Genomic DNA, 26,610 nt, shown 5'->3' with positions numbered 1-26,610 from the left:
AACATCTGAGGCACCAGTCCTGAATGGGCTTTCTTGTTTTTCTTTAGGATTGGTGAGTACGTCATTGGTCGCTCGCTCTGAGGGAAGAGAGACGTGGGATGTATTATAGCCGGTCTAAAATGTATGAGCTTTTGCTCGTCATATGCTATGACAGACTGTTCTCGGTAGTTTCAATAGATCTCATAATGTTCTGCCATCCAGAGTAAAATACAAGAAAAAAGCAATTAAGCTATATTGTCTGGTCTTGAATGAATCCATGTTATTTATACAATAATATTTCATGCAAGAAGAACACACCTAGCCAGATGGAATCATGAATGGAAAACACCCTTCCATGCTGTGGGTATGCATGCCGGCGTACAAGTATGTATGACATGTAGATTGTAATGTTTAAATACAACAAATGTGACCCCAGCGAGGTGAATGAAGATATTGTGATGATAATATAAGGCAGAAATATGTGCGCTATTTGACCACGGAGTTTATAACCGCGTATGTTCTTTCGTGATCTCATATCCTGTGCCTCACGCCTTCACTTCCTCTTGGTAAGTGAGGAAGTTTCAGGCAGTTAATCCGACGCCTCATTCGTTCTTTCACTGAGCTGTCAACATTTAATTGTGAGGCGACTACATTCGATATAAAATATATATAGCCAGCTAGCTAGCTATACTTCTCTGCAACAACGTTTTTCTTTTTGAAAACAGCTGCTCTCGTCTTACTATGACTCTCAGGTGATCGTCAAAGAGTCCAGGTGGTTCTGGTAAGTGTCTTTATTTAATTTGAGCTCTCCACATCACCCCATGTGTTGGAGATTGCTTGCTTGCTTGCTAGCGAGCTAAAAAGCTGCGTTTAAACAGGCAGGCAGTCACTTCTGATATTTTTTCCACTGATTGTTCACATTCACATCAGCTCTTTTTCAGAACAGATCTTTTTAGTCTAAAGAGAAATTAGAGAGAAACAAAATCTGAATTTGGCTGCCTGTCTAAACGCAGCCTAAGAAAGCTAACGTTAGCAACTAGCCACAGTTCAGTCATGCTCAGCCATACCATAGTAGTATAGCCAGTTCTTGTGTATCACGAAATGGGGATTCCTCCAGTCCGTTTGCTGTCTCTCCCGTGTTTCACATTGACAGCTAAACTAGAACGAGCGTCTTAAGCTAGCTATTTATCCAGCTCATTTAATTTCTATGAGCGAGCTAGCTTTCTTGCTCTGTCATATTGGTCCCCCTCTCCCTATTATCTGAAAACATTAGCTAGTTAAGGTTACTTGGTTAGCTAGCGAGATAATGTTTTAGCTGCTATTGTGTGCAGTTCATCACTGCGTTGTCTGTCTAAAGTCACTAAGATGACTAACATTAAATAACACAAGCATTTGCTTATGTTACTATCTAGGTAGGTAGTGCATGGGTGCCTAACTTTGTCTGAAAGTGGGGGTGCAAAAGCTTGGGAGGGAGTGTGTGTGTCCCCCCAGAAAATTTGAGTGTAAACATTTCAACACAGTTTCTTAACAGGGGGAATCCATATTTATGAACGGAACACAACTATTTTTCTTAGGTTTAGCCACAAATTATATTGGAAAATAGGCTTTGGTAAACCGTATATACTGTATACCGAGATATTTGGAAAAAGCCACAGGATGGTTTTTCAATACCATTGAAACTATTTATTTTATACATTTGAATACTGATATGCACTTTAAGTAAATACCTGCAGTCAACTTGCACAATACGTTAGGAGATAAAGAACATTACGTTCTAAATTTCACTTGTCACAATATTATGAAGCTTATGGTAGTCCCCAGTCACGTGGTGTTTGTCCGGAGCCTTGTGAGTAACTCACTGTTGTGCAGCATGCTCCAGGTGATCTAATTACAGTAAGGAATTCACAGCTACATTTTTGCCAGCTAGATATCTTATAACTATTAAGTTAACTGTCTAAAATGTGCTAAATTCTCTGCAGTTGTGTGTTTTGGTGTGCTAATTTAGTAGCTAGTTAGCTATCTAGTTAAGTGGTTAGCTATGTCCTAAATCAATTATTTGCTTGGTAACAGTGTAACAGTATAACTTTAGACTGTCCCCTCACCATACCCGGGCGCGAACCAGGGACCCTCTGCACACATCAACAACAGTCACCCACGAAGCATCGTTACCCATCGCTCCACAAAAGCCGCGGCCCTTGCAGAGCAAGGGGAACCACTACTTCAAGGTCTCAGAGCAAGTGACGTCACCGATTGAAACGCTATTTAGCGCGCACCGTTAACTAAGCTAGCCGTTTCACATCCGTTACAACAGCATAGAATCCCCTCATAGATCAAGAGCCTTGCTGCCTATTATTTGTTTTGCGCGTGCAGCAAACTGTGTAGAATTTGAGTAACTTATTCTAATTTTTTAAATTTATATTTGGGCAAAATAGTTAACAACATTCTTATTTACATATACTTGTATAGTTTAGATCAGAAGCTCTACAAAATGTTCGCAATGCACTCATCAGCATTTAGTTAGCATTCTCTATGGAATTTTACATGTACACTGAACAAAAATATATACGCAACATGTAAATGGTTGGTCTCATGAGCTGAAATAAAAGATCGCAGAAATGTTCCATACGAACAATGCTTATTTCTCTCAAATTTGGTGACTAAATGTGTTTCCATACCTGTTAATAAGCATTACTCCTTTGCCACACCTGTCAGGTAGGTGGATTATCAAGGAGCTGATTAAATAGCATGATCATTACACAGGTGCACCTAAAAGGCCACTCTAAAATGTGCAGTTTTGTCACACAACACAATGCCACAGGTGTCTCAAGTTTTGAGGGAGCGTGAAATTGGCATGCTGACTCATGGAATGTCCAACAGAGCTGTTGCCAGAGAATTCAATGTTTATTTCTCGACCATAAGCTGCCTGAAATGTTGTTTTCGAAGAAATTTGTCAGTACATCCAACTTGCCCCACAACCGCAGACCATGTTTATGGTGTTTTGTGGGCGAGAGGTGTGCTGATATCAATATTGTGGACAGAGTGCCCCATGGTGGCTGTGAGGTTATGGTATGGGCAGGCATGAGCAGGCATGAGCTTTGGACCACGAACAAAATTGCATTTTATCGGTGGCAATTTGAATGCACAAAAATACTGTGACGTGATCCTGAGGCCCATTTTGATCAGATCTGTATTCCCAATCATGTGAAATATGTAGATTAGGGCCCAATGAATTTATTTCAATTGACTGATTTTCTCATAGGAACTGTAACTCAGTAAAATCTTTGAAATTGTTTCATGTTTGTTTTTGTTAATTATTCTTGTTGGCATTGCTAACCTTCGGATTACAGAATATTAGTGGGGTTTGATAGCAGCGCCCCTTGTGTTCAGTGCCATTATTACCAAATATCCCAGTATGACAGTCTCGTTACCGCCCAAACCTATTGGGGAAAAAGTGTTTAAATGACTACATTACTAACCTATTCCCTTCCCCTGAAAATCCCACCCCCAATAATTAAATAACAGGTCTGAAACCCTAACAACCCTGGGACTCTCAAACATCCCTTCCCTGAAAATCCCACCGATAGTGATTGATATGTCTGAAATAGAGGTCGACCGATTTAATCGGAATGGAAGATTTAATTAGGGCCGATTTCGAGTTTTCACAACAATCGGTAATCTGCATTTTTGGACACCGATTGTGGCCGATTACATTGCACTCCACGAGAAGACTGCGTGGCAGGCTGGACGACCTGTTTCGCGAGAGCCGCAAGAAGCCAAGGTAAGTTGCTAGTTAGCATTAAACTTTCCTGCATTTGCCAGCAGCTCTTCGCTGTGCTTCAAGCATTAGGCTTGAAGTCATAAACAGCTCATCAACTCCTGAGATTAGGCTGGTGTAACCAGTGTGAAATGGCTAGCTAGTTAGCGGGTTGTGCGCTAATAGCTTTTCAATCGGTGACGTCACTCGCTCTGAGACCTTGAAGTAGTTGTTCCCCTTGCTCCGCGGCTTTTGTGGAGTGATGGGTAATGATGCTTCGAGGTTGGCTGTTGTCAATGTGTCCCTGGTTCAAGCCCAAGTAGGGGCAAGGAGAGGGACGGAAGCTATACTGTTAAACTGGCAATACTAAAGTGCCTATAAGAACATCCAATAGTCAAAGGTATATGAAATACCAAATGGTATAGAGATAAATAGTCCTATAATAACTAGAACTTCTAACTTCTTACCTGGGAATATTGAAGTCTCATGATAAAAGGAATCACCAGCTTTCATATGTTCTCATGTTCTGAGCAAGGAACTTAAATGTTAGCTTTTTTAAATGGCACATATTGCACTTTTACTTTCTTCTCCAACACTTTGTTTTTGCATTATTTAATCCAAATTGGATGTTTCATTATTTGAGGCTAAATTTATTTTATTGATGTATTATATTAAGTTAAAATAGGTGTTCATTCAGTATTGTTGTAATTGTCATTATTACAAATAAATAAATAATATAAAATCGTCCGATTTAATCGGTATCTGCTTTTCTTTGATTCTCCAATAATCGGTATCGGCGTTTAAAAAATCATAATCGGTCGACCTCTAGTCTGAAACCCTACCAACTCTGTGACTGTCTCAAATACCCTGCTCCACTCTGACAATCCCACCCACAGGGATGGATTGACAGGCCAACCTGCTAACCTCTCTGGGGTAGGGGGCAGTATTTTGACATCCGGATGAAAAGCGTGCCCAAAGTAAACTGCCTGTTGCTCAGGCACAGAAGCTAGGATATGCATATAATTGGTTTAAATAGAAAACACACTAAAATTTCTAAAACTGTTAAAATTATGTCTGTGAGGACAACAGAACTGATAAACCCCGAGGACAACCCCCCCCCCCCCCCCCCCCAAAAAAATTCAGCTTATCACTATTTTCAATGGCCAGTACTATAATTTATAAGCCAAAATCCTCCCAAATTGCAGTTCCAAGGGCTTCCCCTAGATGTCAACAGTCTTTAGAAGGAGTTTCAGGCTGGTTTTTGGAAAAATTACCTGGAAATTGTAGTTTTTCTAGGTGGCTCCCATTTTGGCTGTAGTATTTCCAAGCGTGGAGGAAAGCGCGTTATTTACTTCCAGGAATGAACACACTATTCTCCGTCTTAAATTTGATTGTTTATTTGTGTATTAGGATACCTAAGGTTTGATTATAAACGTTGTTTGACTTGTTTGGAAAAGTTTATTAGTAACGTTTGGGATTCATTTTGATGGAGGGAAACTGAGTGGATTATTGACTGAAGTGCGCCAGCTAAACTGAGTTTTTATGGATATAAAGAAGGACATTATCGAACAAAAGGACCATTTGTAATGTAACTGGGACATTTTGGAGTGCCAACAGAAGAACATCATCAAAGGTAAGGCATTTTTATATTGCTATTTCTGACATTTGTCGCACCTGCCTGGTTGAAATATGATTTTCATGTGTTTGTATGCAGGGTGCTATAAAAAAAGAAATGTCCTCTGTCAACTGCGTTTATTTTCAGCAAACTTAACATGTGTAAATATTTATATGAACAGAAGACTCAACAACTGAGGCATAAACTGAACAAGTTCCACAGACGTGACTAATAGAAATGGAATTATCTGTCCCTGAACAAAGGGGGGGGGGTCAAAATCAAAAGTAAGTCAGTATCTGGTGTGGCCACCAGCTGCATTAAGTACTGCAGTGCATCTCCTCATGGACTGCACCAGATTTGCCAGTTCTTGCTGTGAGACGTTACCCCACTCTTCCACCAAGGCACCTGCAAGTTCCCGGACATTTCTGGGGGGAATGGCCCTCACCCTCCAATCCAGCAGGTCCCAGACGTGCTCAAAGAGATCCGGGCTCTTCACTGGCCATGGCAGAACACGAACATTCCTCTCTTGCAGGAAATCACGCACAGAACGAGCAGTATGACTGGTGGCATTGTCATGTTGGAGGGTCATCCTCCAGGAAGGGTACCACATGAGGGAGAAGGACATCTTCCCTGTAACGCACAGCGTTGAGATTGCCTGCAATGACAACAAGCTCAGTCCGATGATGCTGTAACACCGCGGCAGACCATGACGAACCCTCCACCTCCAAACCGATCCCGCTTCAGAGTACATGTCTCAGTGTAACGCTCATTCCTTCGACGATAAATGAGAATCCGACCATCACCACCGGTGAGACAAAACTGCAACTCGTCAGTGAAGAGCACTTTTTGCCAGTCCTATCTGGTCCAGCTACGGTGGGTTTGTGCCCATAGGCGACGTTGTTGCCGGTGATGTCTGGTGAGGACCTGCCTTACAACAGGCCTACAAGCCCTCAGTCCAGCCTCTCAGCCTATTGCGGACAGTCTGAGCACTGATGGAGGGATTGTGCATTCCTGATGTAACTCGGGCAGTTGTTGCCATCCTGTACCTGTCCCGCAGGTGTGATGTTCGGATGTACCGATCTTGTACAGGTGTTACACGTTGTCTGCCACTGTGAGGACGATCAGCTGTCCGTCCTGTCTCCCTGTAGCGCTGTCTTAGTTGTCTCATAGTACGAACATTGCAATTTATTGCCCTGGCCACATCTGCAGTCCTCATGCCTCCTTGCAGTATGCCTAATGCATGTTCACGCAGGTGAGCAGGGACACTGGGCATCTTTCTTTTGGTGTCTTTTAGTCAGCAGAAAGGCCTCTAGTGTCCTAAGCTTTCATAACTGTGACCTTAATTGCCTACCGTCTGTAAGCCGTTAGTGGCTTAACGACTTCCACAGGTGCATGTTTATGGTTCACTGAACAAGTATGGGAAACAGTGTTTTAAACCCTTTACAGTGAAGATCTATGAAGTTCTTTGGATTTTTACGAATTGTCTTTGAAAGACAGGGTCCTGAAAAAGGGACGTTTTCTTTTTTTGCTGAGTTTATTTGGCAGATTTTATTGCGGGTGTTTCTAGCTGCAAAAGTGCAGTAATATCAAACAATACACACATCTGAAAGTAAAATATTGGAATTAAGAAATGTATAAATATTAGGACGAGCAGTGTGTGTGTGTGTGTGTGTGCGTGTGTAGATATACAGTGCATTCGGAAAGTGTTCAGCCCCCTTTTTCCTGTCAACCTACACACTATCCCATAATAAGGAAAAAACAGGTTAAAAAAATTATAATTAAATTTTACATTGACATAAGTATTTAGAGCCTTTTGTCATGAGACTTGAAATTGAGCTTGGGTGTATCCTGTTTCCATTGATCATTCTTGATGTTTCTACAACTTGATTGGAGTCCACCTGTGGTAATTTCAATTGATTGGACATGATCTGGAAAGGCACACACCAGTCTATATAAGGTCCGACAGTTGACAGTGTATGTCAAGAATGAAAACCAAACCACGAGGTTGAAAAAATTGTCCGTAGAGTTCCGCGACAGAATTATGTTGAGGAACAGTTCTGGGGAAGGGTACCAAAACATTTCTGCAGCATTGAATGGCTCTAAGAACACAGTGGCCTCCATCATTCTTAAATGGAAGAAGTTTGGAACCACCAATATTCTTCCTTAATGTGTCCGCCAGGCCAAACTGAGCAATCGGGAGAAGGACCTTGGTCAGGGAGGTGACCAAGAACCCGAGTTCCTCTGTGGAGATGGGAGAACCTTCCAGGAGGAAGGACAATCATCTCTGCAGCACTCCACCAATCAGGCCTTTTATTGTAGAGTGCCAGACAAAGCCACTCAGTAAAAGCTACATGACCGCCAGCTTGGAGTTTGCCAAAAGGCACCTAAAGGACTCTCAGACAATGAGAAACAAGACTCTCTGATCTGATGAAACCAAGTTTGAACTCTTTGGCCTGAATGCCAAGCGTCACATCTGAAAGAAACCAGGAACCGCTCATCTGGCCAATACCTTCCCTACGGTGAAGCGTGGTGGCAGCATCATGCTGTGGGGATGTTTATCTGCGGCAGGGACTGGGAGACTGGTCAGGATCGAGGGAAAGATGAACGGAGCAAAGTACAGAGAGAGCCTTGATGACAACCTGCTCCAGAGCGCTCAGGGCCTCAGACTAGGGCGAGGGTTCACCTTCCAACAGGATAACGACCCTAAATACACAGCCAAGACAATGCAGGAGTGGCTTCGGGACAAGTCTCTGAAGTGGCCCAACCAGAGCCCAGACTTGAACCTGATCGAACATCTCTGGCGAGACCTGAAAATAGCTGTGCAACAACGCTCCCCATCCAACCTGACAGAGCTTGAGGATCTCAAAATCAAATTTTATTTGTCACACGTGCCGAATTCAACCGGTCTTACAGTGAAATGCTACTTACAAGCCCTTAACCAACAATGCAGTTGTTAGAAATATAAGCAATAAAAGTAAGAAATACTTAGAGCAGCAGTAAAATAACACTAGCGAGGCTATATACAGGGGGTACCGGTACAGAGTCGATGTGTGGGGAAACCGGTTAGTCAAGGTAATTGCGGTAATATGTAGGTGGAGTTATTAAAGTGACTATGCATAGATAATATCAGTAACAGTAGCGTAAAAGGGGGGCAAAGCAAATAGTCTGGAAATACTCCTTCCTCTGGCACCCCCTGGTATAGAGGTCCTGGATGGCAGGAAGCTTGGCCCCAGTGATGTACTGGGCCGTACGCACTACCCTCTGTAGTGTCTTGCGGTCGGAGGTTGCCATAACAGGCACTGATGCAACCCGTCAGGATGCTCTCGATGGTGCAGCTGTAGAACCTTTTGTTCTGCAGAGAAGAATGGGATAAACTCCCCAAATACTGGTGTGCCAAGCTTGTAGCGTCATACGCAAAAAGAATTGAGGCTGTCATTGCTTCCATCGGTGCTTCAACAAATGACTGATTAACGGTTCTGTGTACTTATATAAATGTAATTTCATTTAAAAAACATTTTTTATATACTTTTGCAAAACTTTCTAAAAACCTGTTTTTGCTTTGTCATTATGGGGTATTGTGTGTAGATTGAGGGGGATAAACTATTTAATCCATTTTAGAATAAGGCTGTAACGTGACAATGTAAGGAGTCTGAATAATTTCCAAATGCACCGTATCGTCGCTGTCTGGTCCACTGCCTGGTCTACATGTGCATTCCATCATCGCAGAATGATTAGGATTTGCCACAAGATGGGTCATACAGTCAGCAACATCACACGGCCCATGATGTGAATAAGTGATTTCAAATAATGATTATAAGTAAGTGTGACCAACGTTATTCTCTTTTCCATGTCCTGACTCGGTGGGAGCACTAGAAATCATTCAACAATGTAACTCGAGAGTTGTCAGATGGAGAATGGGGAAGTAAAATTGATTGTTAGATGTCTTCTGGCAGTTTTCTCTCAGCTGTGAACTTGCCAGCTCAGCTACCTGTCAAGACAGTCAGCTAGCTATAGCTTTCACAACTGATGGCCAGCTATTTGAATGACAGTTGACACTACCCAAACACTGAACTAGAGGTCTACCAATTATGATTTTAATACCAATTATTGGAGGACAAAAAAAGCAGATGCCGCTTAAAAAAATAATAATAATTAAAAATAATAAAAAATATATTGAAATGTATTTATATATATATTTACACACACACGTTTGTAATAATGTCAATTGCAACAATACTGAATGAACAATGAACACTTTTATTTTAACTTAATATAATACATATGGGCTTTTGGATGGGTGATCTTAAGGTGATTCTACAGGTTGGTGGTATTTTTTTTATTTAGCCGTTGCTGACCCCATGCTTACATCTTTATCACAAATAAGACACCTTGCTTTCCCTGGTGCCAATTCCATGTAGTAGTCCCACACTGGTGCTCTGCTTTTCTCTGCCATCTGTAAAACACACACAGCTCTGAAGTGACAATGATACTGAAGAGTCTGCTTAGGAGACAAATACTCTCAACTGTTTGAATAAAAATAGAGTTTAAGTTACCTGTGATGAATGTTGAAAACAAAAACTGTAATTTCTATATGCAGGAAATCCTATTTTAATAATGGGCATGGTAAGAATTGACTACCAAAGTGTGAGTCATAATTCCCATGACACCTAGCAAAATCTGAAAAGCGGTTCCTTCATTCATTTATTCCATAGGATATTTTTAGATTCGCTTAAAATAAGGTCTGTTTCGTGTAGGCTTACACCACCTTGTCAATTTTATAACTGTAGATTTCCATAGGACAAGGTAACTCTGATCAATATTGGCTAAATATAAGCGAAGATCATATTTTTTGTAGAGTGGATTTATGAAAATATGTTGACAAACGTTACCTTATCCTAGTGAAATTTACACAGGTATCAAAACGTTGAGGCGGTTTAAGCCTGCACAAACACAGACCGTAGTAGTAGATCAAGACATTCTCTTCAAATATCTACTCTAGCTAGCAACTTAGCAACTTACCTTGGCTTACTGCATTCGCATAACAGGCAGGCTCCTCGTGGAGTGCAATGTAATCAGGTGGTTAGAGCGTTGGTCTGGTTAACTGTAAGGTTGCAAGAATGGATCCCCCGAGCTGACAAGGTAAAAATCTGCCGTTCTGCCCCTGAACGAGGCAGTTAACCCACCGTTCCCTAGGCCGTCATTGAAAATAAGAATGTGTTCTTAACAGACTTGCCTAGTTAAATAAAGGTGTAAAAAAATACAGATTTCCGATTGTTATGAAAACTTGAAATCGGCCCTAATTAATCGGTTGACCTCTACACTGAACCCCAATGTTCATTATAGTATTTTGTTTTTGATTGGATGAGGGTCAAAGTGCCAGTTAGTCATATCAATGTTCCCTTCTGTAGTGTTTGCTATGCTTTCTCAATTTTTGTTACAGCGATAGTTACTCTGTACTACACACTGGTTTGATGCAGGTTAGACATCATTGGTAAATAATTTCTTCCCATGATTTTAAGCTTGATGGTTGAATTGTATTTAGATTTTTAAGACTGCTACAGCTTGGTTTGGAAATTATCTGCATTTTTCTGTCAAATAAATTACTCTCTTTAAAAGTTGGTTCACATTTTGTGGGACATTCTTTCATTGTTGAATCTGGATTCTTATTCAAATTGAATGATAATGAAAAATCAATTAAAGCCAACAGTTGTTTCTAGTTAAGTAGGCTAGCTTATTGTTCCTGTTGGCTAAACCACATTCTACTTCTGTGGAAGTAACTTAGTTGTCATGTTTTGTGACAGCATATTTTCTTTTGTCCACTGAAATGCTTTTCAGGGCTTGAGAATAAACATTATCCATGAGTGTATAGAAATTTGTGGGGTTTTCTAGTAGATATGATCCATGTAAAAGCCATGAATGAAGGTTGAATAGAAAGACCAAGAAGGAAGTGGAGAACTATATGGAACTCTGCACAAATATAATATGCGCAACTTTCTTTCCGGTTCCTTAATTTTTTTTTGCTCTTTGTATTAGTAGGCATACAGTATCAATATCATTTGATACTGTATGCCTACATTGCATAACCTTTTTTTGGAACCAGGCTTTCTCCCGGGTGTGAGCCAGGTGGCCTGTCTTAGCCGAGTGTGACGTCTACTCAAAACAAAAGCATGCAGAGTAATGAGTAGGATTCTGTTTTCAAAATCAAAAGTGAATGCTTTTGATAGTCTTTATCTGCCTCCCCAATAAAAACTAATTTGACATTTCAAAACATGTTTTATCGAAAAGAGATGTTCTATGTTTCTGAAAATGTATCCTGCTCCGTTGTTGACAACACGACTGAGCAGCGCAGATTTAATGTTAGCTTTAAGAAGGGCGTTCCTCCCGCACTGCTTTTGCCCGTTTCCTAGTTTGTCATTTTAGAAATATGGTAAAGTCTAGCCTAACTATGGCAGATAGTGTTAATGGTATTTCTCCTCTAACAATCCGGAGGTGCTGTCATGCCAATGATTAACCTATTGTTTGTGTGGCTAAGTATGAGTCTGACCTTTCCTGTAGTGGTTCACCGGTCAATGCCTAGACTTGCCAAACTAAATATGATGCTGTAGGTTCTGACCACCCATAGCGGGTTTTTACTACTGACTGATTCACTATTCCCTTTCAGGGATATGATGATATCATTGTCACAATCACCCTTCAATTGGGAAGGATGAGTCACTCTTTGAAATTACAAATCATCATGAGACCTCTCTCTCCCCGGAGTGTTTACTCCTTGAGTCATTTCTGGCCTTCACTTGGTGTGCCAACTAGGCCCTTAAGGAAATTAGGGCTTACCCCCAAATCAAGGAACTTGAGTGAACCTTGGGATAAAAGTGAACAGGAAATACGTTTATTTGAAAAAATAACTAAACTGCTTGGGAGGAATAAAATGACTTCTACCATCCTATATTTATTTTTATTTTCTGTGATCAGGAGCATCTTGGAGGTAGGCTAAATCTTTGATAATAGGAGATTAGCCTGGCTGTATCAGCTTTAGTTTATGTTCAGACTTGACAGTCTCCTCTTGGCCTCAAGTTTTCACCTTAGTTTCCTCATGAATGCTCCAACTGCAGAGAAAATCTTGATGCAAGGCTCTTGAGCATCATTTTTCGCCTTGATTTGTATCCCATTGATCATGTCTATTTCATTCTCAGGATGTAGACCAGTACCTTGTTGCTTTTTCTGCGTCTGGCTGCAGGGTTCAGGATCACGGTTAGAAATGCCTCTTATTGACCTTGCCCAGTTGACCCCTGAACTCCCTGCTTTCTGGAAAGTTCAAATGCATACAGGATGTCCTGGCCAAACTGGAGATTTGGAGGTGGTTAGTGAAGGCTTGGGAAGCGCGGCGCCAATCTCCCATAGGCCTTTGAGCCGAGGCCTATGTACTTTTCACAGGTGAGCTGAAATACAGCAGCCTATGACAGAAGGTCTGCCAATGTTGGTCTGGAGTTTGGGTGAGAAATATTCTGACATGATGCAAGTCCCTTCAGCAGCCCGGCACTGTTTGCACTCCGAGCCCCCTGGCCGCGTTGCAGATAAGCAGGCCTTTCTAGTCCCGGCCCTGCGGTTTACCTCCAACAAGCCCAAGACAAACTAGCAACCCCCATCACTGGAAGCATGATTTAAGAGCTTTTGATTTAAAATAGAAACAACCTTGAAATTTTGCACAGCGGCGTGAACCAGAGACAAGCTTTTCGGCCAAAACGAGGAGTCCAAACTTGTGCCCTCAAGGACTGAACATTGAAGTGAGATGTTATGTCACGCTGAAACTACATCCCAAGGGTTGAGTCCTCACATGTATACTCACTAAGCTCAGTGGGGTTTATAGCCTCACTGTTGCATGTGGACATAGACTTGTGATATGTGGACCTCCCTCCACTTTGAAGTGCTTATCAAGCATGTCTCTCCTTAAAAGGCACTTTGCTAGAGATCTAGCTAGATAGTTCAGGATCAGAGGGAAGTCATTACCTCTCGTGTTTTTTGTATTACAAAATTCATTCATAAAGAGTTCCTAGGTTTGTTCTGAGGACCTACACTTGCCATGCCAAGAAGCATGTGTCTCTTATGTAAAAAATATTGCTTAATCTCTCTGAGGGTGTTATCAGCAGTTTTTCCCAGGCTGTAGGGCCATGCCACGGCTAATCCAGGAGCATGTGGCCTTAGGGCTCCACGGCCGTTTTGATGTCTACATTTTGTTTTTGTCTTCTCCTCTGAGTTCCTCTCTCCTGGCCTACACATACCTCCTGGCCTACACACACCTCTAACCAGGGTGTAGATTTTTCTGTGTTTTATATATTTCCACATTTTCACACTGCCCTGTTTTGAGGACTGCCTAAAATTTCTGCCTGGTGGGATGGAGTTTTGACCTGCCTGGTGACACCAGGCGATTAAATGAGTTAATAGTCCAATAAGAAAGAGTTCCAAACCTCTACCAATAACATCTAGTTTTCATTTTTCTCATCTCTACTCATACCACTCCCAGAAATTCTTGCTTGAGAAATTGCTCTTAGCTAAGAAGCTATTTTTGACCATTTTAATTGGAAACAGAGTAAGGTACTTGTTACCCAGAAACGATTTGATATTGAGAACAGACCTTTTTTAACCTCACTCCCGATCTCATCTCTTGATTTAAAGAAATGTATTTTACATTTTTTCCCCCGTCCTGGTTGGTGTATGAATGCCATCTCTAACATTAGCTCCATGGTCTTGTCTGTTCTGAGATATAGAGTTTGAGCTGTCTCCACTTAGGATTACGTGAGTCCCTCATCTTGACACTAATAAGATTGAGTGAGACCTGACTACTACTTTTGGCTATGGCTTAGAGTTAGGGACTCCTACTGCATCTTAAGGTGAGTTTGACTAGGTGAGTCATGTTGTTTTGACAGGTTGGGATTGAGTTCAGCATTGCATATACATTTGCAAAAGGCCGGTGCTCTTTATTTTCTGTTAAAACGTCAAGGTTTTAAAAAAAAAATTAAAAAAAATGTAAAAGTTGATCTAAATACTCCTGCCATTTGCATTGGTTGTAAAACATGTTTCTACTTTACCTCTACAATCAATCCAGTTCAATTCAACTTTAATTGCACCCGTTTAACAGAAATTATTGCTCTTTGAATTAATCTCATACCACAAAATGTACAGGTGCGAGAGGGACACATGAATTGCAACCATGGATTTCACAGTACCTTGTCTGGTACTTGGCTCAGTAGAGGCTCTAACAGGAGGGGGGTTCACACTAGAACAAAAGCCAAGGCAGCGCTGACCTGCGTGTCGAGGCAGGGGGTCCAGGGTCCTGGCCAGAGCTGATCTGAGAGCAGGTGACCAAGGCCACTGAATGTTAGCACGGCCGGGAACAAAGCCCAGTGATTAGGAGGGGAAGTGATAAAGAAAGCGTATTAAGTTGAGAGCATGACTGCAACAAAACATTTTTCCTCAATGCTTCCATGAATTATGACCTCCGTCATTGGGTCAGGGCTTATTGTTAGCTATTCTCTCCGTGTCCAAGAACAGGAGAGGGAAAACAAGAGAAGGACTGGCGTCTGTCTCTTCTGAGCCATCCAAATTGCTGAGTTACTGGTTTTTGAAGACTTGGTTTCCCTGAAGTCAAGCCTTTCATTCAGGTTGTTTTGAAATGTATGCAGCCGGTGTGGGTGGCTGAATTGTTGCTGCTGACTAAGAAAAGCCTCCTCGATGACAGAGAGTGCTCAACCATAGAGTGGCGTGTACAAATCTGCCCAGCTGCCATCACAACTGTTTTCATCCTGAGAACAAACTCGTGACATTTAGGACAAAAATGTTAAAGAATACAAAACAAACCTGCTGGGTAAAGACTGAACAGAGTCCTTTGATTATTTCTCCTTTTATTTAGAACCTTTGTGCAAATTTTCAATTAAGCATGTAACAAAATATATTGATGTATTAATCTAAAAAGGTAAATGGAAAACACTTCAAAATAATTATAGGCCTAAAAAATATGTTTGGGGACTTGCCTGTTTTGCATGTTATTTTGTTACATATCAATTTGCATTTGGTATCTTGGATCTAGTGTTAGCACCAACTCGGGAAACCCCCGTTTCTCGACCGTGTAAATTTGGGGCCATGTTTTTGCAGATGTAAGTTGTAACGGCAGCTGTTATCTCCTTCCATCTTCGTGCCATATGTTGTGCCACAGGCAAAAACCCTCTTGCAACGTCTGAGTCGGGCGTTTTGTTTTGAGCTCTCAGCTCTACCTTTTTGCGTCTCATCCGTAGACTCTCCGTACCGTTTCACATGATTTTTGCGTAGTTGTTTGAGCCTGTTGTCGGGACCGTTCTGCGGCATATTTTGCAGAGGACGGATTTCTGGTCCGTGTCAGACTTTTCATACCCAAATCACGTCCATGCGACCGAAGTAGCCCCTCTTTTAGGTACGAGCTCTGTGTCATATTCACTCTCCTCCATGTTTTTTTGTGTTGCAAATTTCCTTCCACACGGCACTTGTGTAAGAGCGCAAGGCATCGTCCTATTGACAAAATATTGCCGTAAAGTGTGATTTACAACACAACAATAAACGATGAGCATAATATGAAACAATAGACGTTTTTCTATCATCACACGATATACACTGCTCAAAAAAATAAAGGGAACACTAAAATAACACATCCTAGATCTGAATGAATGAAATATTCTTATTAAATACTTTTTTCTTTACATAGTTGAATGTGCTGACAACAAAATCACACAAAAATCAAATTTATCAACCCATGGAGGTCTGGATTTGGAGTCACACTCAAAATTAAAGTGGAAAACCACACTACAGGCTGATCCACCTTTGATGTAATGTCCTTAAAAGAAGTCAAAATGAGGCTCAGTAGTGTGTGTGTGGCCTCCACATGCCTGTATGACCTCCCTACAACGCCTGGGCATGCTCCTGATGAGGTGGCGGATGGTCTCCTGAGGAATCTCCTCCCAGACCTGGACTAAAGCATCCGCCAACTCCTGGACAGTCTGTGGTGTTGGTGGATGGAGCGAGCCATGATGTCCCAGATGTGCTCAATTGGATTCAGGTCTGGGGAACGGGCGAGCCAGTCCATAGCATCAATGCCTTCCTCTTGCAGGAACTGCTGACACACTCCAGCCACATAAGGTCTAGCATTGTCTTGCATTACGAGGAGCCCAGGGCCAACCACACCAGCATATGGTCTCACAAGGGGTCTGAGGATCTCATCTCGGTACCTAATGGCAGTCAGGCTACCTCTGGCGAGCACATGGAGGGCTGTGCGGCCCCCCAAAGAACGTTCTCCACGGCGTCTTCAGACTCTGTCACGTCTGTCACATGTGCTCAGTGTGAACCTGCTTTCATCTGAAGAGCACAGGGCGCCAGTGGCGAATTTGCCAGTCTTGGTGTTCTCTGGCAAATGCCAAACGTCCTGCACGGTGTTGGGCTGGAAGCACAACCCCCACCTGTGGACGTCGGGCCCTCATACCACCCTCATGGAGTCTGTTTCTGACCGTTTGAGCAGACACATGCACATTTGTGGCCTGCTGGAGGTCATTTTGCAGGGCTCTGGCAGTGCTCCTCCTTGCACAAAGGCGGATGTAGCGGTCCTGCTGCTGGGTTGTTGCCCTCCTACGGCCTCCTCCACGTCTCCTGATGTACTGGCCTGTCTCCTGGTAGCGCCTCCCTGCTCTGGACACTACGCTGACAGACACAGCAAACCTTCTTGCCACAGCTCGCATTGATGTGTCATCCTGGATGAGGTGCACTGCCTGAGCCACTTGTGTGGGTTGTAGACTTCCTCTCATGCTACCACCAGAGTGAAAGCACCGCCAGCATTCAAAAGTGACCAAAACATCAGCCAGGAAGCATAGGAACTGAGAAGTGGTCTGTGGTCACCACCTGCAGAACCATTCCTTTATTGGGGGTGTCTTGCTAATTGCCTATAGTTGTCTATTCCATTTGCAAAAAGCATGTTTGATTTCACAGAAGTGTGATTGACTTGGAGTTACATTGTGTTTAAGTGTTCCCTTTTTTTTGAGCAGTGTATATCGTCATGTCGCCCAGCCCTATTTGAAAGTATTGAACTGATTTCACTCAGAACGTTGTTAGAAAACCAAGCTTTGTTTGAGTCACTCATAGAAAAGGCAACATGAAGTACGACTACAAACTGCCTGTGGAACTGTGTGTCCGTTAGCCTGTTGTAAAACATGGGCGGTGGTGCAGGTTTGTCTGTGATGTGCGGAAGTCCCTTTTAGGGTTGCAAAGGATCGTAAACTTTCCCGGTAAATTTCTGGAAATTTTCCACGGGAATTTGGGGAATTTTGCTTAAATTCATCAAAAGTTAGCTTATAACAGTGAACTTTTTTTGTGGGATACACAAGGCAATTCTAGGTCTTGTTGGATATTGTTTTGTGAAACTATCCCCAATTCAATGGAATTGCAACCCTCTGCATGCACAGTGCATTCTTTCATCACATGCACAGCTGATTCTCAAGATCTTGCATACTAGTAAGATGCTATTGAGCCCACACTACTACACTGTCTGAGCCAAGGACTACATGCTTTCTGGTAAGTTTTGATTACAATACTGGGTGGGGTGAATATATTTTCTGTGACACAATTTTTTGTTAACTAGTAAATAGTAGCCTACAGGAAAGTGTGTTTTAAATAATTTCTAATCTTTTAACAATTTCTGCTGGCTAGTTTTTGCTACCATGTGGGTTTTAGCTTGCTTGAATCTGCTAACTGAGTGTTAATTCACCTGTTTCCATACATGTTTCATTTAAAAACATTTATCTTACAAAGGAGTTTAATCTAAATGCTTAACTATTTATCTGTACATGGAATTGTATTTATTCCTTTTCTTAATACATTTTTTTCTAATCTTTACAGGAAAATGCCACGGGCATTATCTGATGTGTAGAGACATTTCACTGCAGCTAATGTAGAAGGAAAAGCTGCGTACATTTTGCAAATACTGTGCAAAATCATATGTGAAGAATGCAACAAAGATGTAGAATCATCTGGCCAAGTCCACGAAGTTCCCTTAGCTCTCACAAGCCACCTCTGACAAAAGCTGTGTATTGCAACTGGTTCACCTCTGATGCTCACAGGCAAGGTGTATTGGAAGAGATTTCTTAATTGTCTTCACCCAGCATACACCCCTCCAACCAGACATGCTTTATCTACTCATTTGATGGATACAGAGTTCAAGTGAAGGTCAAGCAAATCAGAGATGGCAGAGTGTATTGCAATCATCTCTGATGGGTGGTCGAATGTTCGTGGGCAAGGGCTAATTAACTACATCATCTCCACCTCTCAACCAGCATTCCACAAGAGCACAGACACAAGGGACAACAGACACACCGGTCTCTACATTGCAGATAAGCTGAAGCCAGTCATCAATGACCTTGAACCACAGAAGGTATTTGCACAGGTGACAGACAATGCTGTGAAAATAAAGTGTCTAAAGTGGAGGAGTTCTACCCTCACATCACACCCATTGGCTGTGCTGCTCATGCATTGAATCTGCTCCTCAAGGATGACATGGCACTGAAAACAATGGATACACTACAAGAGAGCGAAGGAAATGGTTAGGTATTTGAAGCTTCATCAAGTTATAGCAGCAATCTACCTCACCAAGCAAAGTGAGAAGAATAAGAGCACCACATTGAAGCTGCCCAGCGACACCCGTTGGGGTGGTGTTATCATCATGTTTGACAGTCTCCTGGAGGGGAAGGAGTCTCTCCAAGAAATGGCTATATCACAGTCTGCCGACATGAACAGCCCCATCAATAGGATCCTCCTGGATGAATAATTTTGGGAGAGAGTGGTAAGCAGCCTGAAACTCCTGAAACATATTGCAGTAGCCATTGCACAGATTGAGGGAGACAATGCCATCCTGATGTTCAGACTCTGCTTGCAGATGTAGGAGAAGAAATCCGTACTGCCCTGCCCACTTCACTGTTGCTCCAAGCAGAGGAAACTGCAGTTTTGAAATACATCAAAAAGCGTGAAGACTTCTGCCTGAAGCCCATACACGCCGCTACGTACATGTTGGACCCCAAGTATGCTGGCAAGAGCATCCTGTCTGGCGCAGAGATCAACAAGGCCTATGGTGTCATCACTACCGTGAGGGCAAGGTTCTTGGCAGCCTGGCGAAGTACACTTCCAAGCAAGGGCTTTGGGATGGAGATGCAATATGGCGTCGTGCCAACATATCTCATCAGCCACCTAGTGGAAGGGACTTTGTGGATCTGAGGCTCTTTCCCCTGTTGACACACACACACACACACACAAGCACGCAACAGGCAGACCAATACAAGGGTTGAAAAATTGGTGGCTATCTGGGCAAATTTGATGCTTTTTGAGCCTGACAATGAGCCATCCTCAACAAGGTTGGAAAGTGACAGTGAAGATGAGGTGTCAAGAGTCTGATGTTCAAGGTGGACATTGAGGAGGGTCCAGGGAGAAGACATGGAAGCCTGAGAGGAAGACAACCAAATCTTTAGTTTCTAGACTATAAATTTACAGATGCATGTTAAAAATGTTTTTGGGAGATGCAATGGATCATTGGTGATCATTCAATATTCCTTTTCTTTTGTTGTTCAGTGAAATCATCCCATGTGAATAGTCAACTCATTTAATTAAAGTTCAATTTGTAACAAAATATATATTTTTATTTCTATTGGAAGGATTTAATAATTTCCAATTATTATTATGATAAACCTTTTACCTTTATGTTTCTGTCTCTGGTAAATATGTCCAATGCAAAATAAAAACATTTTAAATGGTATTAATATTAATTTACATATATTCCTGTTAAATCCCACGGAAAGTGTCCATCTCTGAATATTCCCTACATGCAGTCAAAGTATCTATATAACATTGTTCAAAATAACATTGGGATACGCAACTATCGATTTCCCCCCCCCCCCATCACAAGCAAACACACTGTCCTACTCAAGTTTGCCAAATTAAGTAAAATCAAATCAAATTTTATTGGTCACATGCGTGTGTTTAGCAGATGTTGTTGCAGGTGAAGCAAAATGCTTGTGTTTCTAGCTCCGACAGTCTATGTATCCCTACTGTATGACCGTGGGCTTGCATATGACTGGGCTTGCCTATGCGGGGTCCTACAGGCATAGACAGTCGGTTGACCTGAGAGCACCTGAGTGGCGAAGCTGTGACACCCAGTATGAACACTCCCACAGACAATGACAAGCTCCTTTCCAAACAGCTGGCCTGCCCTGTAGGACAGCTGAGAGGGAGAGAGAAGAGGCATGGGGGACATTGAGTAACACCCATCTGATGACTCAGGAGTCTCTGTGCGTGTGTTCTGCAATTATCTTGAAGGCTTCCGCCACCTGTATGAGTTGAACCTGACCTAGGCCTCTATACCAGAAAGGACGGTGTTGAAGGGGAATGTCAGAGTCAACGAGCAGTTGGAATAAACCAGTACAGCCAACGATAAAAGGAGAATCAAAGATGCAACAAGAGACGCTACAGAACGTGCAGCTGGCTAAATAAACATCTATTCAATCAACTATATGTGTAGTGTCTGCAGCAACAGTCTGTTTCAAAACAATTAGCTAACCTCCCATGGGCCTGATTGCTCCACTCTAAAACTTCCACAGTGTTTTGGTCATGAAGTGACTGCATTCCCTTACATCGTCTTCTGTCAATCAAAGCGTCCAACATCAGCAACACATCAGCCCTAGACTGAAATCCAACCGAATAACCCATGGAATGTTTTATCACATATCCTGACATGATGTCCAAAGCGATGCCCAAAGCAAGGGACCAGGAAGTCACTACAGAAGGCTTCCGGATGGATGACCGCGTTAGACTTCATGATGCCCACCAGAGTATGGCGGCAGAAGGTTGAAATTCCCCACATTAAAAAAGCATTGTGCCAGGTGCACTGGGTAACAATGAAAATATAAATAAAACGCTATTAAATTATCTTTTTTTTACAATAGCAAGCCTGGTTGACCCAGAGGGAGGTCCATCCTCTCCTTGTACATGTGCTGGAATGCCAGATTATTTATCTGGGCTAATTGCTGAGAGGGGGGCTAAGGGGGGAAACCGGCTAGCCTGTGCATGTCTGTGATTAGCTGCAGCAAGGGAGATGCACGTTTAAACACACACCCCCAACATAAACAGGGTGGGTTTTACCATCGCTGGGCTGGTGTCGTATCATGCTGGAGAGAATCCCGATGAGTTCATGTATATCTGCAGCAGGGGCTGTGCGCACCACAGCACTCATAAGGACAAAAGGCTCCAACTCTGTTGCTCTTACAGGATTAAGCTTGCCAGTTAACATTGGAAACCGACAAGCTTTTTGCTGCCAGTGGTTATTATAATCATGAAAGCATCAACTTTTATTAGGTGTCCACTAAAAACACATCAAACAGATTCCGTAGTTGTGCAGCAACATATAGGTCGAGCCCCATTGAAGCATTGCACACAGCAGGTGCCTCCTGCTTCTGCATACACAGTGTAGATCACTCTATGGTACAAACTAGAGACTATTCCTACCCCAACAAGGCCTCTGAGCAGACACTTTGCCTGTGCTCTCAAGGGACTGTCTTTTCTCAAGGCCCAAAGGTGAAGAAAAAAAGACGCCTGAGGGAGGCCGGTCGGCAGCATTTTAAAAGACATTTGGCAGAACATGCCATCGTATAAACAATGGAGCGACGCAAGGGAAAAGAGCTGGGGAGAGAGGGAGCAAAGAAGGGGGGCCCAGCAGAGGGACTGACCCTGGCTGACTGTCGGGGCTGGAGCAGTGGGTTGGGCCGTCCCTTTGCAACGTGCCACTGGCCCCCGGCCCTGATCTTATCTGCCCCCAGCTCTCTGGCCCTTTCTTCCCCTCGCACACAGCGGGATATTTTTCTTGGGACCAAGCCCTTCCTACTATTTAACAGCAGGTCAGGATCCTGGGCAGGCGGCTGGGAGCTGGGCAGGTCACCCTCTAGTGTGTGGAAATGACATGGGCGGTGTATTAAAGACAAGTAGACATTTCATAACAGGGGTGTCAAACATATGGCCCGAGTACTGGATCCAGCCCGAGAGAGGGTCCAAGCCGGCCCGCTGGTAGTTTGGGGGAAGGGGACAAACTCAAGATACTTTTAAAAGGACTTTAGTTTCTTGACGGTGTCCTGCTCGCTAATACTCATCTAAATTAAAGCTAAACCGTTAGTGAGCATCGGAAATTCCAAAAACGATGAATAGAGCACTATTTTTTTGCTAATTTTGACCGCAAGGAAATATAACCAATTTGCAGTGCGGCCTTCTGGACCTCATTGAAGACCAAATGCAGCCCCCAGGGCAAAGTTAGTTGGGCACCCCAAGTGTCGACAGTATACCAGTATGGGACTTTTGAGGCCACTCATTGTTAAACATTGCTGGATGGTTTGCACTGAAGTCAATGCACAAAGCAGAGCACTGGGGTAATTTGAGGCAGCATCATCCATTGGATTTGTCACCTGTGTGTGTGTATATACAGTGGGGAGAACAAGTATTTGATACACTGCCGATTTTGCAGGTTTTCCTACTTACAAAGCATGTAGAGGTCTGTAATTTTTATCATAGGTACACTTCAACTGTGAGAGACGGAATCTAAAACTAAAATCCAGAAAACCACATTGTATGATTTTTAAGTAATTAATTTGCATTTGCAGCGATGCTCCCCATCCAACCTGACAGATCTTGAGAGGATCTGCAGAGAATAACAGGAGAAACGCCCCGAATACAGGTGTGACAAGCTTAGAATGTCATACCCAAGAAGTCTCGAGGCTGTAATCGCTGCCAAAGGTGCATCAGCAAAGTACTACGGGTCTGAATACTTGTTTATTTTCAATACATTTCTCAATAAGGCACCTGCAAGTTCCCGGACATTTCTGGGGGGAATGGCCCTAGCCCTCACCCTCTGATCCAACAGGTCCCAGACATGCTCAATGGGATTGAGATCCGGACTCTTTGCTGTCCATGGCAGAACACTGACATTCCTGTCTTGCAGGAAATCACGCACAGAACGAGCAGTATGGCTGGTAGCATTGTCATGCTGGAGGGTCATGTCAGGATGAGCCTGCAGGAAGGGTACCGCATGAAGGAGAAGGACGTTTTCCCTGTAACGCACAGCGTTGAGATTGCCTGCAATGACAACAAGCTCAGTCCGATGATGCTATGTCACACCGCCCCAGACCATGACGAACCCACCTCCAAATCGATCCCGCTCTAGAGTACAAGCCTCGGCGTAACGCTCATTCCTTCGACGATAAATGCAAATCCGACCATCACCCCTGGTGAGACAAAACCGTGACTCGTCAGTGAAGAGCACTTTTTGCCAGTCCTATCTGGTCCAGCAACGGTGGGTTTGTGCCCATAGGTGACGTTGTTGCCGGTGATGTTTGGTGAGGACCTGCCTTACAATAGGCCTACAAGCCCTCATTCCAGCCTCTCAGCCTATTGCGGACAGTCTGAGCACTGATGGAGGGATTGTGCGTTCCTGGTGTAACTTGGGCAGTTGTTGCCATCCTGTACCTGTCCCGCAGGTGTGATTTTCTGATGTACCGATCCTGTGCAGGTGTTACATATGGTCTGCCACTGCGAGGACGATCAGCTGTCCATCCTGTCTCCCTGTAGTGCTGTCTTAGGCATCTCACAGTATGGACATTGCAATTTATTGCCCTGGCCACATCTGCAATCCTTATAGCATGCCTAAGGCACATTCACGCAGGTGAGAAGTGACTCTGGACATCTTTCTTTTGGGGTTTTTCAGAGTCAGTAGGAAGGCCTCTCTCGTGTCCTAAGTTTTCATAAATGTGACCTTAATTGCCTACTGTCTGAAAGGTGTTAGTATCTTAACGACCGTTCCACAGGTGCACAGTCATTAGTTGTTTATGGTTCATTGAACAAGCATGGGAAACAGCGTTTAAACCCTTTACAATGAAGATCTGTGAAGTTATTTGGATTTTTACAAATTATCTTTGAAAGACAGGGACTGAAAAGGGACATTTCTTTTTTTGCTGAGTTTAGTTTGGAAAGAAGAATAAGAGTGTTCCTGTGCAACACTGCTTCATTTTAGAATGTGATACTAGGGCTGGGCGGTGTACCATATTTTACAATATACAGGTATTGATGCTCGGACCGGTTTGGGTTTTTACTTTATAGCGGTATTTGAATGTTTGTTTTGTTAAATGTTATACGCTGTGTGTAACGTCCGTTTTTATAGATTACGTCACTACTTCAAAATCAAATGTTATTGGTCACATACACATGGTTAGGAGATGTTAATGAGAGTGTAGCAAAATGCTTGTGCTTCTAATTCCGACAGTGCAGTAATATCTAACAAGTAATCTAACATTTCCCCAACAACTACCTAATACACACAAATTTAAATGGGTGAATGTGTCTCGACTTCCACCGAAGTCAGCTCCTCTCCTTGTTCGGGCGGCGTTCGGCGTCACCGGCCTTCTAGCCATCTCCGCTACATTTTTCATTTTTTTCCATTTGTTTTGTCTTGTTCCCCGCACACCTGGTTTACATTTCCTAATCACATTGTGTATATATATATTCCTCTGTTCCTCCCCCCCATGTCCTTGTGTGGAATTGTTTTTGTTACATGTTCAGTGTGCCGCGCCAGGCTGGTTATTTCCCCCCTGCGTATTCGTTTGTAACCCATAGGAGGTTGGATTATTTTGTTTGTTTTGTGACGCTATTTTGCGCATTTCTCTTTTATTTATGCCTGGAGGTTTGACGCTGTTGCGTCCATTTGTTGTGCTTCTGCCCAAATAAAGAGTGCGCCTGATCACAATGATCTACTCTCCTGCACCTGACTTCAACATCAGTAGCGCATACGCTGACAGAATGAGAGTATGTATATGGATGAGAGATGGCTGAGCGGCGTAGGCAAGGTGCAGTAGATTGTATAAAATACAGTATATACATTTGATGAGTAATGTAAGATATGTAAACATTATTGAAGTGGCATTATTTAAAGTCGTGTAGTTTAAAGTGACTAGTGATCCATTTATTAAAGTGTCCAGTGATTGGGTCTCAATGTAGGCAGCAGCCTCTTGGAGTTAGTGATTGCTGTTTAGCAGTCTAATGGCCTTGAGTTTGAAAAACAGCTTCTCTCTCTCGGTCCCAGCTTTGATGCACCTGTACTGACCACTCCTTCTTTGTTAAAATAAGGCTTAGATTGTTTGCCCATATCGTGCAGCCCTACGTGGCAGTGTGGAAATGATCTCAAATGAGTGCAGGAAATGCTGAAAAGTATTTTGTAAGTTAAAGTTGAACAGTATAAAACAATCAGAATGGAGAAAGGCCCATTGAAATCACTAAATTGTATGTACAGTTGAAGTCGGAAGTTTACATACACCTTAGCCAAATACATTTAAACTCAGTTTTTCACAATTCCTGACATTTAATCCTAGTAAAAATTCCTTGTCGTAGGTCCGTTGGAATCACCACTTTATTTTAAGAATGTGAAATGTCAGAATAATAGTAGAGTGATTTATTTCAGTTTTTATTTCTTTCATCACATTGACTTCTTAGGGCTAGGCCCCTTTTTTTCAAAATTTGTCTGAATGACGTGCCCAAAGTAAACTGCCTGTTGCTCAGGTCCTGAAGCCAAGATATGCATATAATTGGTGCCATTGGAAAGAAAACACTGACGTTTGTAGAAATTTAAAAATAATGTAGGAGAATATAACACAATAGATATGTTAGAGAATCCTCTTCAAAAGGCAAGCAAAAGTTAATATTGAAAATTTGCTCCCTGGATGCATTTCCTATGGCCTCCACAGGGTGTCAGCATCTATGTTCAAGGTTTCAGGCTTGTAATTTGAAAAACAAATATGAAATCAGTTTTAGTACAGGGACACAGTCTTGGAAATTCGTGTTTGCTCGCGCCATGAAGACAGGACGCACCTGCTAAAATCGGTTTCCTATTGACCATACTACTTTCCATAAGAAATATTATAGTTTGATTACATTTTAGGGTATCTGAGGCGGAAATAGAAATGTATTTTGACTTGAGACAAAGTTGTAGGGGTAGTTTTTCGGATTCCTTTCTCTGCATGTTGATTGAGTGGATTACTCAAATCGATGGCACCAACTAAAGACTTTTTGGGAAATAAAGAAGGATTTTATTTAACATAACATGACGTGTTATAGCTGGGACCCTTTGGATGACAAATCAGTAGAAGATTTTCAAAAAGTAAGTGAATATTTAATCGTTAGT

The 26,610-nt window shown here is 42.6% G+C and overlaps 1 protein-coding gene across 5 annotated transcripts in view; it reads left to right on the top strand.

The window, feature by feature from the left end:
• The first annotated feature begins 532 nt into the window (after positions 1–532).
• LOC115109178 (polyamine-transporting ATPase 13A3-like) overlaps positions 533–26,610 on the top strand; it is a 56,049-nt gene continuing 29,971 nt past the window's right edge. For 2 of the 5 annotated variants that reach the window (XM_029633832.2, XM_029633827.2), the window contains exon 1: positions 533–760. The gene's annotated coding sequence lies outside the window, so the exon portion shown is untranslated. The remainder of the gene's footprint in view (positions 761–26,610) is intronic. The other 3 variants (XM_029633830.2, XM_029633829.2, XM_029633833.2) reach the window with 2 other exon arrangements.

This window comes from Oncorhynchus nerka, linkage group LG25, assembly GCF_034236695.1.
Source record: "Oncorhynchus nerka isolate Pitt River linkage group LG25, Oner_Uvic_2.0, whole genome shotgun sequence".
Taxonomy (NCBI): Eukaryota; Metazoa; Chordata; class Actinopteri; order Salmoniformes; family Salmonidae; genus Oncorhynchus; species Oncorhynchus nerka.
Note: the sequence above shows the minus strand (reverse complement) of the source record. Positions and strands in the feature narration are given on the sequence as shown.